The sequence below is a fragment of the Pongo abelii genome, chromosome 1 (genome assembly GCF_028885655.2).
Source record: "Pongo abelii isolate AG06213 chromosome 1, NHGRI_mPonAbe1-v2.0_pri, whole genome shotgun sequence".
Lineage (NCBI taxonomy): Eukaryota > Metazoa > Chordata > Mammalia > Primates > Hominidae > Pongo > Pongo abelii.
In genome coordinates, this window is record NC_071985.2 from 141,961,732 (window position 1) to 141,975,706 (window position 13,975).

The 13,975-nt window shown below is 39.3% G+C and overlaps 1 protein-coding gene and 1 pseudogene across 27 annotated transcripts in view; one reads left to right on the top strand and one right to left on the bottom strand.

Annotated features, from left to right (window-relative positions):
* Window positions 1-227: 227 nt before the first annotated feature.
* LOC100457635 (large ribosomal subunit protein uL18-like) lies at window positions 228-1,152 on the bottom strand (annotated as a pseudogene).
* Window positions 1,153-2,726: 1,574 nt separating this feature from the next.
* Window positions 2,727-13,975, top strand: part of ZNF644 (zinc finger protein 644) — a 108,709-nt gene continuing 97,460 nt past the window's right edge. For 3 of the 27 annotated variants that reach the window (XM_054531339.2, XM_063728483.1, XM_024255837.3), the window contains exons 1-2: window positions 2,762-3,057; window positions 3,845-4,413. The gene's annotated coding sequence lies outside the window, so the exon portion shown is untranslated. The other 24 variants (XM_054531343.2, XM_063728487.1, XM_054531331.2 and 21 more) reach the window with 21 other exon arrangements.

Genomic DNA, 13,975 nt, shown 5'->3' on the forward strand with positions numbered 1-13,975 from the left:
TTACCAGGTGTATTCATCGGAGCATCATTTTATTCACAATGTGTTATGAATTTTCTCCCAAACTGTTTTCCACATCTTGACTTTCATTCTCAACTGCGATTTCCTTAAATATTTTGGCACTGAGCCACATAACTGGTCTTTGGATTTTTTCAGTTGCCTGTATTTTTTTTTTCTGTCCATAAGTTTATTGTCTTTATCTGAAAAATCCTCATAGAAAATTGTTTGATTTAGCTCTTAGCAGCTGGCTCCTGAGCTCTGAGGAAGCTTGTCTTTTTTTGAGCTACCTAATCTTTCTTCTGAGCAAGGGACATTTTGGGTCGGTTCCACCTCTTCTTTTTAACTTCTTTCTTGGGCTTCTTTTCACAGACTGGACTCTCTCGTATAGCAGCATGAGCTTTCTTACACATCTCCTCCATCATGTCTGGAGTTACACTGTTCTTTATGTATTGAGAGAACTGTTTCTTGTAATCATCTTCATCTTCTTCCATTAAGTAGCACATGTAATCTGCAACATTGTGGCCCATGATGTGCTTCCTGTGTACTTCTGCATTAAATTTCTTGCTTTCAGAATCATAACCAGGGAATCATTTAATACTGTGAGGGACAGACAAGCCTCCATGCACAGCTCCCTTCAGAGTGCCAAAAACTTTACTGCCAGTAGTAGTTCTGGCAAGGCCTGCACCCTTATTGCAGGTAAAGGCACCTGGCTGACCATCAATGCTTACCACATTGTAGTCATCGCCAGTTGCCTCCACTTGGCCTTCATAGATCTTGTCCATGCCAAACCTACTGAGAAGCCTGCGGTCCAGCAGCAGGCCAGTACAATACGCTGCAGCATAATTTGTCAGGTCAACCTTCACACCATATTTTGGCAGTTCGTGTACATATGCTGTACAGACTATCATATCCCCCTCTATACGGGCATAAGCAATCTGAGAAACGATATCTCTGTTTGTTACACGAACTATCATCCTATATTTGGGTGTGCTGTATTCGTTTTTATCCTGTATCACCAAGTGTTTCTGAGCATAGTGATCAGTTTTACCCTCTCGTCGTCTTCTAAATTTCACTTGATATCTCTTAAAGTAGGCCTTACTCTTAATAACTTTTACAAACCCCATCCTGCAGAACAGAGACTCATGTCTGCGGCTAGACAGAGACCTCACGTGTATTTTTTTTTTTCTTTTTGCATTACCTTATTCAAGCTTTCTGTCATTATATTTTCTCCCATTCATGGAAGCTTTTGAGATCCATTTTGTACAGCGTTTCATCAACTATTACTACTTCTACTATTATAATTACTATGATTACTTTTACTGCTATTATGACTTCCACAGTATTACACTTCAGTTGCTGAGTTCTAGTGTAAAAAACAGCTTCATTAGTGAGACAAGTTCCTGATCACAGCTGAGTTCTGAGTGATTCTATTTGCTTGTGTGATTTGTCTGCACATTAGTCAGTGGTGTACATTAATGACAGTTATTTTCTTAGTAACTGCTTTTACAGTGATATTATGTAAGAATTTCCATAGTGCATAATATTTTGTTGTAAGTCCAATAGTAAGCTGAGAATGTCCAATTTTAATGGATTCTGCAAATGAAATGATCCAAAGGGCACCCCTCCCACATTGACGGCAAATTTATACGTATTTATATTTTATTGTTTACACATTTGTGTAAATGAAGACGGGAGATTTGCATTTTAAAGAGCCCAAAGAACTGTATGACTTTGAGAAAATCACCTTACTTCTCTTTGTCTCATTGGGTTACAATGAAATCGAGCAAGTTAGAACAATGCCTGGTATACAGTAAGCACTCAAAAGTGTTAGCGATTAAGTAATGAAGCAATTAATGTGTTTAGTCAAATATTTATTGTTTGGAATCTACGTTTGCTGTTGCTGAAGGCATCATTCCATAGGAAAGAGAATGTTTCTCATTCTTGTCAAATAAATGCAGTTATGGTATATTCTGAATGTCAGTAACATCTTGAGGGTTTGGAGGGCCACAGTAATGACAGCTGTACAACTAAGGAAAACTTCTTTATTTTTAAATTTTTAAATGAGTAAACACAGGTTCAGAGAAGCCAAATAATTAAGGCGGGACCAGTAGATTTCTCAAGAACTCTTGGTTAATCTTAAACATGTTAGCAGTTTCTCACTGGCTCAGTCGAAAACTAAAAGAATAGCCCATCAGTGTTTCTCTGCCCCCAGGATCCTGTGGTGAAGTCTTGTTAAAAACGAAAATTTCCAGAACCCTCTCGGGACTGATTCTCTGAAGGGTTAACCAGCATCTCACATGCTTCTTATATAACTTTAATTCGTAGAACCATGACACTTTCAGTAATGCAGGGAGAGAGTATCCTCAGAGAGTCAAACTGGAGCAAACCTCGGCCACCTTTCAGGGCAGGCTGTCCAGGTAACTGAGATGTCACACTTGATGCTTTGCCTGGCCATCAAGCAACTCCCAACGATCTGCCCCCTTAAGATCCTAAAACCTTCCCTCTGCCATTACTCCACAGTTGTGATTGGCAAATATTGCATTATTCGGCTGTTTTCCTCAACAAGAGGAAAATAACAGAGATTTTTGCACGCTCGTGATCGTGGAACTCAAACCTGGGCCTGTTCCACCTTAAAGGGCCTAGGCATGCCTAGTGCTTGGGTCTTGCAGAGTTTGGGCACCACCATATTTGGAGCGTGCCTACTTTGGGGCGGGAACCTCCTTGGTAGTGATTAGGTCAGCGCTGGGGGAGGTGACCTTGTTTGGTTTCTGGCACCCGAGAACAGTGGTGCACTGTTTCCGCTGCCCCCGTTTGTCTAATTGGCCCAGACGCTCCACCAGCGCGAAGCTTCCCGGGAGCTCCTCGCTGGCCACCCCCGCGGTCCGCAGCCCGGCAGAGGCGGGAAAGCAGCGCGCCTGCGCCGTGGGAACCGGGGCTGGAGGCGAAAAGCGGGGAGCGGAGGGGGGCCGCTGGAGCCGAGTAGCGTACAGAGCGGCGTGTGACGCGGGGACGCCGCGCGCTCCCAACGTCGCCCCGGTTTGACGCACACGGCACCAAACTGTGAGTTTCAGGGGTTATTTGGTCAGATTCGCTGGGACCCGAGTGGGTTTCGGGCCTCTGGGCTGTGGCAGCGGCGGGACTGAGGGTGGCGGAAGAACTTGGGGGACCCGGCCTCCGGCTCTCGGGCCCGGGGAGCTACGCCCTAGGCTGGGTCCCAGCCATCCAAAAGGACGCGTTTTGCCGCACAGGCTAAGATGGCGGCGGCGGCCGAGGAGGCGGAGTTGGTGCTACACAAGGAGCCCGGGCCCCGGGTTCGGGGAGGCGGCGGCCGCGGCGGTCGCTGGGGGCTACGGAGCCTGAGGTGAGCGGCGGCCGCCGCCGCGGGGCGGGACTCGGCGGGGGGATGGGGGGGGGTTTTCCGCTGCGGCGTCGGAGGATCCGGTAGCGGACACAAAGGGGCTGAGCTGGGCACTAGACTTGGGGGTTTTGTTTAGTCACATGAAGCCGAGCAGCCAGTGAGCAGTAGGGGGAAGGGGCCGAGATCAGGCGGCTTGGGGAGCCTGGCGGTCGCCATTGCAATGCACTGAGTAACGGGGCGGGCCGAGAGCAGTCACCAACCCCTCTCGTTGAGGCTGCTCGGTTGTGACCAGAAACGCTGGCTCTGGCATTAACTGTATACACCCCTCCCCTTTATTGGGACAGGACCGCATAGCCCTCCCCTCCCCCCGTCCAGCAAGATCTTATGCGGCTAGGTGCCTGGGAAGTAACAGCAAGAGGTAAATCGCTCGAAGTGTTTGGGTTGCCAGGGGCTCGGTGGGTGTCCAGCTAAAGCTTTTTGCCTCTCCAGGTCTGATTCTCTGGCCTTTGTGTCCCTGGGAAGTTACTCTGCCAGAGGAAAGCAGGTGTGCTCCACTTCTCCCGTGAACCTGAAGATGAGTTGTCCCAGACTCTTCTCAGTGATTGGAAACTTAGGTGGTGGAGCTAAAGGTTACTTGTTACGAGACTTCTACAGACAACTCTTGTTGGGATCCATCTATGGTTTAGCAACATTAGTGGAAAAGTTTTCTTGAATATTGACTTTGAATATAAAAACGTTTATATTTAGACTTCAGATTTTGTGTGATCATCAAACTCAACGAGGGGATAAACATAATTGGGGGCGAATGATGGTCTTGTCTTGTTAACAATTTCAACAGAAGTATCACAACACCACCGACTATCCTGTCCAGTCCTGACTAATTCCACGCTTGTTGCATCTGGATGGTAGATTTGTTTTAATTGTGTATTCCCTCCCTGCAGTAGTTTGCTTTAGTTGTAAACATTTTTTGGTCCCATGAGAAGGAAAACATTTCAAAAAGTAGACAACTAAAGTTTCTCAAAGAAAGGAAACCTGGCTGTTTGCCTTCAGTGGCATGTGTAAGTATCTAGGGAACTTAATGGCAGTAATATTGCATTTTGGTAGGCTTGCTAAGAAAAACCTCGTTTTTATAATAAGGCTATAATCTAGCTTAGACATTTTAATTGGTGAAACATAAAGCTTGATTAGTATTAATGCAGTGGTATGTATTGCTTTTAAAAGTCTTACAGTTTCTAACAAATTAAAGTTATACTGCAATTATATCATACTTTGTGTTGGTATTAACTCATGAAGTACAAAATTTTGAAACACCTAATGTTTTGTATTGGCAATTAACAGAAGAATTCCTTGGTTGGAGGGATATTTAAACACATTAGATCTCTGTGTAGATCTCTGTGTTCAAATTGAAATTTGAATTTTTCAACATTAGTTAACTTTCGTTTCCTTGTTCTTTCAGATATATATTTTCTCTTTTTTTAGCTTTTCTTCTAATACAGAACAGTCTTGTATTAATGAATAGGAGATGCATTAACATTAGCAAATGTATTCCTGGATCATAAAGTTTTACAGTGGAAGGAATGTCAAAGAACAACTGCTCTTACCCTCCTCTTTCACAATATATTGAGGACCAGAGATGATTAAGTTAGTGGCATAGTGGAAAATTGCCTTTCAGCCTCTACCCATTGCTGTTTGTATTTGTCATATTGCTGGGATGAGAACGTGAATATCTACAACTAATAATGGTTAAAAAAACAAGGGAATGTTATTGAGAATACTTGTTAATTAAATATTATTAGGTTCATGAGAACTTCTGTGACAATAAGTTAAAAACTTTCAGATTGGCCTGGCACGGTGGCTCACGCCCGTAATCCCAGCACTTTGGGAGGCTGAGGCGGGCAGATCACGAGGTCAAGAGATTGAGACCATCCTGGCTAACATGGTGAAACCCCGTCTCTACTAAAAATGTAAAAATTTCCTGGGCGTGGTGGTGTCTATAGTCCCAGCTACTCGGGAGGCTGAGGCAGGAGAATCACTTGAACCCGGAAGGCGGAGGTTGCAGTGAGCTGAGATCGTGCCACTGCACTCCAGTCTGGTGACACAGCGAGACTACATCTCAAAACAAAAAACAAAAAACTTTCATATTATATGGTAACTTGGTTTTTAAAGTGACTTTCAGTGAAACAAAATCGGGTACAAAATACAGAAATATCAGATAGTTTCAGAGCGATGTTGCTTTTGAATTTTAAGGTTTTCCAAATGCAGTCTTGACCCAGAAATTGAAAAATTAAAAAAAAACAACCAGGGACTTGATAAATTTCTTTGAAAGTTTGAAATAACTGCTATTATTGCCAGTTATTACGTAGGAAAAGAAATGAGATCAATGCTGAAAATAATGGTGTCTTTCATTTTGTAATAGTGTTTTGGTTGGATAAACGAATGTGCCACTCAGAATGTTCCTTTTCTTTAAAACAACTTTTTAAGACTACTACTTCTACTGAGTGGTATCTCTAAGGTCTGTTAGGAAATTGAACAAGTAGTGACAGTCATTTATGGTGGGACCCTATAGTGATCTTTAACTTCTTTGAATGTCAGATTTAACAAAAAGTTAAATTGTTTTAAGGTTTTAAAAGTTTTTATGGGTCATATAAGGTGCTTTTAAATTACTGATTTTTGTAAGTTGATAAACTTATAATTTTCAACATTATGTGAGTGGATTTACTTACACTTTCATTTTGTGAAAATTAGAGTCACTTTCAGGTTATTTGTAGTTATAAAGTGGTCTGTCACCTGCCAACCTTAAACATTTTCCAGTTTTAATTTGTCATTCAAGTTATAAGAGTGTTTTGGTTGAATTGAGACTGCTAATGGGTAGCAGGAGGAGAAAAGAAAGTTTCAAGGAGAACAGAAGTGGTGGGATATCTGCGATCTAGAGAAAGGTCAGGTCCATTTTTTTCTGTCATCCTAAATACAGTTTTTTAGTGTTACTTATGTAGACCATTTTCTCAGGATGTGATTCTGGAAGGAAAAGTGAATCTTATTCTTGGGAAGGCTTTTCAGTCAGGTCTTAAGACGATTGTAGCTTGCAGCAAATAGAGAAATTGGCATGTTGAGTTATCTAACCCTGATTTTGTAGAGCGCTTGTTTTAGCCATTTTTTAAACTGTTCTCTAAATGTTTTAAATTAGTAACCTTGTAAAATAAAACGAGAATGAAGAGTGGATACTGTAATACTATGGATACATATTCAAATGAGACACTTATTAATCTTTCTGGTAGAGAGAATGTCTTTCATAAATGGAGAATCTGTAAATATTTAGTAAATTTGTCAGGTATAGCATTGACTGAAGCAGTTCTAGAAGTGGTGTTTTTTGATTCAGGTTTATTAGAGGGAAATAAATAGCTGCTGTTAATAGTGCAAGCTGTTTACACCATTGAGTTTTGGGAGATTTGAGAATCATGGAACTGATGCTAGCACTAGCTCACCCTGCTGGTTGGCTAAAAGATTTCTCCTCTTCCCCTTAAGAAACAAACATGAAGATCACAGGAGACCCAGAGGGTAGTAGAACTCTAAATTAAATTCTGTCTGTCTTCAGGGAGAGGAAGTTCCCATGAAAAAGGTGTGTTCTCATCTGTAAGGCCTTAGTTGCTGCATTCTAATTTTTTTTGCAGATCTGCCAAGTTGAACCATGGAGTTACTATCCTTTCTTTTTCTTTCTTTTTGGTTGGGGGACGGAGTCTCAGTCTGTTGCCCAGGCGGGGGTGCAGTGGTGCAATCTTGGCTCACTGCAACCTCCGCCTCTCAGGTTCAAGTGATTCTCCTGCCTCAGCCTCTCAAGTAGCTGGGATTATGGCTGCCGGCCACCACACCTGGCTAATGTTTGTATTTTTAGTAGGGTTGGGGTTTCACCATGTTGGCCAGACTGGTCTCAAACTCCTGACCTCAGGTAATTCACCCGCCTTGGCCTCCCAAAGTGCTGGGATTACAGGCGTGAGCCACCGCACCTGGCAGGAGTTACTATCCTTTTTGAACTTCCTGGGAACTCTTATGGGATTATGGAAAGTTAGTATATTTTTATTCTTTTAATTTCAAGATAAGAAATCCTTTGACAATTGAGAGATGTTAGGAAGAAAAACAGAAAGCCCTGTGAGAGTAACTTTCCAGGAGGAGAAAAGCAGAGGATTTCAAGAGTAGGAGGAGGAGGAGCCTGCCAGGGCAGAAGCAGCAGCAGTGCACACTTCTCTTGGTTGGGAGAAAGTGAGACTGGATTAAGGTTAACGTTTCTGAGAGATTTTCTTTCCCCTCTGCAACTAATCTTGGCCCTACCCCTTCTGTCTGCTAGCTGTAGTCTTCCCATTTCATTTGGAATCCTTAGAACTGAGATTTTGTAAGTAAAAATAAAGATAAGTGATTTGTTCCTTGAAACTTAATTCTGTTAGCCTAGATTTTGGTAGAATTGAAGTTGGGTTAGAGTGATGAAGGCAGATTTTATGTGTTAAGCCTTTTGGTATGTATATCTTTTTTTTAAGTTGAAAATACAGCTTTTAAAAGACTTTATACAGGCCAGGTGTGGAGGCTCACACCTGTAATCCCAGCACTTTGGGAGGCCAAGGTGGGTGGATCACTTGAGGTCAGGAGTTTGAGACCAGCCTGGTCAACATGATGAAACCCTGTCTCTACCAAAAATACAAAAATTAGCTGGACGTGGTGGCACGTGCCTGTAGTCCCAGCTACTTGGGTGGCCGAGGCAGGAGAATCACTTGAACCCAGGAGGCGGAGGCTTCAGTGAGCAGAGATGCCGTGCCACTGCACTCTAGCCTGGGTGACAGAGTGAGACCCTGTCTCAAATAAAAAAGACTTTGTACAAACTCTAGAAACGTAAGTATATTTTGAGCCAAATAGACAACTGAAAATAAAAAATACCTAATAAAGTGTTAAGATTAAAATTCTTTACACTTTACAAAGCATGTTTACCTGTAGTCTATCAATTATTTATCTAATTTTTTGAAAAGATTAATATTTTACTTACAAGTATCTCTTTCACTAGTTTCTTGAGGAAGATATTAAATACAGTCATGTGCAGCATAATGATGTTCTTTGGTCAATAGTGGACTGCATTTGTGATGGTGGTCCCATAAGATTATAATACTGTATTTTTACTGTATTTTATGTTCTATGTTTAGATACACAAATGCTTAACAGTTATGTTACAGTTGTGTATGGTATTCAGTATAATAACATGCTTTACAGGAGCATGTTGTAGCCTAGGAACAATAGGCTATACCAAGTAGCCTAGGTGCGTAAGTAGCCTCTACCATCTAGGTTTGTTTGAGTACACTTTGTGATGTTTGCACAGTGACCAAATTGCCTAAGAATGCATCTCTCAGAATGTACATCCATGCTTAAGTATGTTATGACTGTAAAACTAGTACTTTCAGAGCACCATTTATTGGGGAGGAGAGGGGTAATTCCCAATTTATTGTTGGTTTGTGAAGGTGGGTAAAAGTCTTCACAGAGTTGGAATTAATTGCCTTTTGTTTACTACTGACTCACTAAATACTTTACACACAGACACACACACACACATAGAATCACAATTGCAATTGTAATTATGCATATATAAAGAGGCAGGATATGATAAAGTTTAAAAGTGTAAGCCTTGAAGTAAAATTGGCAGGGTTCAGATTTAGCTGTGTGAGCACTAGGCAAGTGGAATTAGTAATTACCATCTTCAAAGAGGTTTAGGGTTGATATTACATAATTCATGTAAAGTCCTTAGCTTTCTGGCATACAATGCTGAGTATAGTAAGTGTTAGCTGTTAGAGTAATAATAGTTATTATTACCATTGTTTAATTATTCTTTCTACATTAACTTGAAATTTTCACCTGTGAGTGATTTGGAGTTGTATACTTTTGCTAATGTCCCATTTTAAGCCATGCCTATAAAGACAAGGTTGTTATAGAGGAAGTGAAGAGGTAGGCATCAAAGTGTGCCTTCTGTGATTCTAGCAGCAGAATCTTATAACCAGGTTAAATATTTCAGGAATGCATTCCCAGCACTGTCAGCAGATGAGTAGATGCACTTGGGAATGAGTACATTTTAATGAAGTTATTTCCCAACCAGTGCATTGGTTTGTCTTTGTTATAACATCCTGAATTTCTTCACTCTCCTTTCAGTTTTTGACTGTGAGGCCATGTGGTGACCATTAGTAGAGAGAAGAAGGTGAGTGGCCATGCGTATTTGTAATGTACATATAAACCCAAGATGAGAGTGAGGAGTGGTTGGTAGGTAGCTAGATTGAGGAGGGTGGAATATAATCTTTTCATTGGATAGTCTGAGTTGGGAATTTCCCAGACAGCATTTCCTTTTGCTGTTTTCCTCTCCACACTTTGTTTTGTATATGTCTGTGCTGGTATGGTGTTAAAGTTATCAGCTCCCCCTCTTTAATTTTCTTTCTACCACCAACCTCCTCCTAGCACAAACACAGATTTTAAGCTTATAAGCAAATTTGTCAAAGACAGCTAGTAAAAATAATTTTAGGTTCATTTGAGGAGGGGTACTAATATGAAATTGTAAGTTTTTCATTTATGCTTGAAAAATACAGCAATTTGGAAAGTGAGGGAGGGGAAGTCACCCATAATCTTATTACCATTATATAATTATTAGTATTAAAGACAGATGATGTTAATTAAGCATCTACTATATTCTTTTAATAATCCTGTGATGTATATATTCCCACTTTACATGTGAGGAAACACATCCACTTAATAATGGAGCAGCCAAGTTTGAACCTAGGTATATCTTGAGAAGGTCTAGAGAGGAGACCTTTCTGTTCTACCTTCCTGTTCTTACATATATATCCTTTTACCGAGTTGTTACACAATTTGTAAGTTTCATCTCCTAGTTTTAAAACTTAGCGTTATAAAAACATTTTTCTCCCTACCCTTATTTCAAGTGGTGTCGTATTGCTCACATTGTCTATTCATACCACCATATAAAGGCTCTTTGTCTTGGCTGCTGGACATTGGTACAATGATGTTGACCAAAATGGATACTGCCCTTTTCTTTACTGAGTGATTAAGATGAAAAAAATCAGGCTTAATCAGAACTAATACTTTATGGGATTTGGATTGCTACAGGTTTAATCATGCTATCTATCCTTGCTGATGGGACATTTGACTTAGAATTGTATATAGGTAAAATATAGATGACAAATAAATTGTATAATTTATAGCTATCTGAAAACAACTTTTTTTTATATTTGAACACTTTGAAATGCCTTATGCTTCCTTGTTAAAAATCTTAAAGGGATATTAAAATTAAATGGGCACTTAAAACTTATCTAGTTACTATTATTAATTCCTAATATAATATTTAATTCATAAAAGAAAAAAGCTTAATGTTGAATTCTGGCACTCATTGGGAAGATGACATATGTTAAGAGATAATTTGTGGGACATAGTGACTATAGTTAATATTGCATACTTGGAAGTTGCTAGGAGAGTACATTTTAAGTGTTCACACCACAAAATATAACTATGTGAGGTAATGCATGTGTTAATTAGCTAGATTTAACCATTGCATAATTTATATGTATTTCAAAATGTGTTGTACACCATAAATATATGCAATTTGTATTTATCAGTTGAAGAAGAAGAAGAAAAAGGTAATTTGTGGGCATTTATAAATAGATTGTATAGGTCAACACTGCTCAATAGAAATATAAGTTGAGCCACAAATGCAATTTTAGATTTTCTATAGCCACATCAAAAAATAAAAATAGGTGAAATTTTATTAATGGATTTTTATTTAACCCGGTATCTAAATACTATTATTTCATCATATAAACATGATTGAACTATTTTACATTTTTAAATTTTTTTAACCATGTTAAGTCTTCAAAATCTGTTAGTATTACATACTTAAAGCACATCTCAATTCAGACTAGCCAGACTTCAGGTATTCAGTAGCCACATGAAGTTACTGTATTGGACAGTGCAATTACAGATAGTAAGTCCTATAGGGGTATAGGGAAAGAATAATATAGAAATTGAACTGAGCCGTAAAGGATGGCTGAGAACAGAAAATACTTGAGAAGAATATTCCCATAAAGAAGTGATAGGAATTAAAACAGCAAATACAGTTTGATACCAGGTAATAGAGTGGCTTGAATCCAGTTTAGGGAATGTGGTTGGGGGTGTGTGTGTGGGGGTGTGTGTGTGAGAGAGAGAGAGAGAGAGATAGGGAATATATATTGGAGGGTGCCTAATTCGTGTCTCACACATGAGCACTTGATAAATACTGAATTAGCTGGGTGCATTGGCTTGCGCCTGTAATCCCAGCACTATGGGAGGCTGAGGCGGGCAGATCGCCTGAGGTCAGGAATTCGAGACCAGCTTGGCCAATATGATGAAATATCCTGTCTCTACTGAAAATACAAAAATTAGCCGGGCATGGGGGCGTGCACCTATAATGTCAGCTACTTGGGAGGCTGAGGCAGGAGAATCGCTTAAACTTGAGAGGCAGAGGTTGCAGTAAGCCAAGATCATGCCACTGCATGGGCGACAGAGTGAGACTCAGTCTCAAAAAAAAAAAAAGAAAAGGTAAATATTGAATAAATATTTAGAGAGAATTAATATGACACTACAGAAAATGCTGGAAAAAACATCCTAACAAAGCCTTGTGGATCTTCAAAAGGGAAAGAGTTTCATTTAGGGAATATTGATGTTCTATGATTAACAATATGATGGAGATTGATAAAGAAGGATGAGAATTGAGAAAAGGTTTTTAGATTTAGCTATTAATTGGTTACTTGTTTTTAAGTATTTTTTTTTTTAGGTATAACATACAGTGAAGTGCACAAATCTTAAGTACAACTCAGTGAATTTATACATATAAGTATACCTAGGTAACTCCCAGGTAGTGGGAGGTACTGGGTTACACCTGGGGAGAAGAGGATGTAAAAAAAGCACAGACATGAGAATTGTGGAATGCAAGCATTTTCCGTGATTAGAGCCTATTTTAAATGAAATACCCAGATAGAGATGGAGAATGTTTTTCTTCACTGATTAAAGGTGACTTGTGCTCCCTCCTATTAATTTCTCACTACAGAAGTAACCACTATTCTAACCTCTAACCTCTATCACCATAAATTAGTTTTTGCTTGTTTCTTTTTCTTTTCCTTCATTTTTTTTTCTTTTGAGACAGGATCTCAGTCTGTCATCCTAGCTGGAGTGCATTGGCGCAATCCCGGCTCACTGCAGCCTTCACCCCCGAGGCTCAAACGATCCTCCCACTTCAGCTTCCTGAATACCTGGAACTACAGGTGCATGCCATCATGCCTGGCTCTTTTTTTTTTTTTTTTTTTTTTTTTTTTTGGTAGCAGAGACAGGGTTTTACCATGTTGCCTGAGCTGGAGTTTTTGTTTCTGAACTTCTTATGGCATATTTGTCCTCCCTCCCAAGGGTAGTGAGAATTGATGCTTGAATCCATCTCTCTTTTCTTCTGTCCTTGTTTGGCATTGTTATGAATTGGGAGGTAAATCAGATGATATTTGGTACTATGGCCCTTTTTTTCCCCCCAGTGACAAAATCAGAGAGGTGCTTCTTAGTGTTCATTAATAGTAATCCTTTAGAGGTTAGTTTTATGACTTGATATTTTGTTTAGAATGCAGAAATTTGAATTTGCCTCCACCGATAACACAGTTGCCTGGCTTGCTGTCATTACAGTATTCTCTAGGCATATAGCCAAGAAGTAGGTGGAGGAAGTTGTGGATTGCCTCCTTATATAGATGGTTTTTGGAGCCTCTTAGATGGTAGCTTCCAGGCATTATGTCAGTTAGCTATTAGGCATTTTAGGTTGCTTATTAAGGTATTTGGGTATTTCTGATTGTAATTTTAGAGGTAGGAATAAATAGGTGTACTTTTTTTATAGGTAGGTATCTACCTGTTCAACAGAAAAGTAGAATAAAACTAGAATGTTACCTTATGGACAGTTGCTTACAAGTGTGAATGGTTAAAGCCCATGTAGGAGACTTTATAAATGGAAAACTGAAATAGAATTGTTGATCATGATTTTTACTTTTAGTGCTTGAATCAGTTTTTTTTCCCCAAATGGAATTAATAGTTGTAGCATTATTTTTCATAAATACTGAGCAGTAGAAACCTTATTGTAGTATAGCAGTATTAAATTGGTGCTTTGTAGATAAAGAATTTTTTCTGAAATGGGTATTATAATAAAGTTGTTAAAAGTATATAATAAAAAATATATCTTCACATTCCAGTATATCTAGTTTTGAAGAATGAATATGTAAATTGCGCAGAAATGGGTATGAAAAGACTTTCTCATTAACATTTGGATTGTGAATGCTCTTGAGTTTATAAATGAAAATATTTACTCTATATAAAGAAGTTTTGTCTTTTGGAATTTGTAATAAGTTCGTTTAATATACTCTTGCTCCAAGGATTTTAGTATTTGTCTTGAAGAAATAATAAAATCTCACCTGTCAACTTTTCTTATTGTAGCTTTTGTGAAGTATAGAAGGCTAAAGCAAATTGGTTAAATTAGACATTGAAAAAAGTATATGATTATTATCTCCAAAATATTGAGACTTTATACATAAC